Raw genomic sequence first — 1,697 nt, 5'->3', positions numbered from 1 at the left:
GCCTTTTAAAGAACATAAAATCTTAATTTGAACAGTAGAAAACTGCACTCTGTTTATTTTCCCCCAGCAGATGTTCTCTCTTAAGTAATTTTTAAAATGTGATCACTGTGAGGACCATGAGGTATAGAATTACGACTGACAAACGGGTTTAACCATACTTGACATACATAAGTACTTACTAGCATATTTAATAGTAGAATTTAACAGCATATAATTGTCTGACATGCAATTTTTGGAACCTACACTAACACAAGCATAAAATGTTAAATGTTTTTTTTAAAGAAGTCGCTTTTCATCACCAAGCCTGCATTTATTGGATCTAAAGAACAGCAAAAACAGTACAATTTTGAAATATTTTAAATATTGTAAAAAAACTGTTTTCTATTTGAACATATTTTAAAATGTGATTTCAAAGCTGAATTTTTAGCAGCATTATAGTCACATGATGCTGATTGCTGTTCAATAAATATTTGTATTGTTATTAATATATTATCAATATTTAAAATAATGAGTAAATTTTTTGTAGGACTCATTGATGATAGAAAGATCCAAAGCATTTATTTAAAATAAAAAACGTTCGTAACATTATACACTATACCATTTCAAAAAGCTTGGAGTCAGTATCATTTTTGTTTTGGGGGAAAGAAATTATAAAAATGAATAGAGGCGGACAGTAGTAAAGTATTTTTAGGTTATCAAGTAAAATTTAAAAAAAGTATCTGTAGTGTTTTTCTTTGGAACTTTACTTGACATTCCAAGCATAATGTTATACTTTTTACTGCACTATATTTTATAAATAAAACTTGTTGTTAGTTTCTCCCTTAATACTTAAGAACATTTAAAAATGTAGTACGTACGTGTACTCAAGTAAATATTGAATTATTTTTACTTGAGTAAAAGTAAGAAAAGTAATAGATTTTCTAATGTAATTAAGTATTAAAATGATATTTAATATGAAACGTAGTGCAGTAGTAAATAGTACAATATTATGCTTTGGAATGTTATGAAGTAAAGTGTTCTAAAGAAAAACACTCTGATAAAGTACAGAAACTTGAAATGTCCGCCTCTTTTAGCAAGGATCCTTTAAATTGATCAAAAGTGGTGATAAAGACATTTATAATGTTACAAAAGATTTCTATTTCAGATAAATGCTGTTCTTCTGAACTTTCTATTCATCAAATAAACTTGAAACAATTATACTCAGCTGTTTTCAACATAATAATAATAATAATAATAATAATAATAATAATAATAATAATAATAATAATAATAATAATAATAATAATACATGTTTTTGAGCAGCAAACCAGAATATTAGAATGATGTATAAAGGATCACTAACTTTATTTATATCTAAACTGTGTATATATATATATATATATATATATATATATATATATATATATATATATATATATATATATATATATATATATATGTATATCCAAAAATGTGAAATTATTAATTTATCTATTATTAAATTTCGATTTTAATAACTGATTTTTATGAATTATAATAAAGTGGACCATAAGTATTAGGGCGTGAGGAGAAGACAACTTGGTTGAAAGCATAGGTTGAAAGTGATTGGTTGCTGCAAGTGTCCATCATTGATATCACTAGCCCCGCCCAGTTCAAAGCAACCCCTCCCTCTTTAGTTCCAGTTACTCATTTCCTGTAGAACACGAGATCCCGCCCGC

The sequence above is a fragment of the Garra rufa genome, chromosome 5 (assembly GCF_049309525.1).
Source record: "Garra rufa chromosome 5, GarRuf1.0, whole genome shotgun sequence".
NCBI lineage: Eukaryota > Metazoa > Chordata > Actinopteri > Cypriniformes > Cyprinidae > Garra > Garra rufa.
This window is presented reverse-complemented; position numbering follows the sequence as displayed.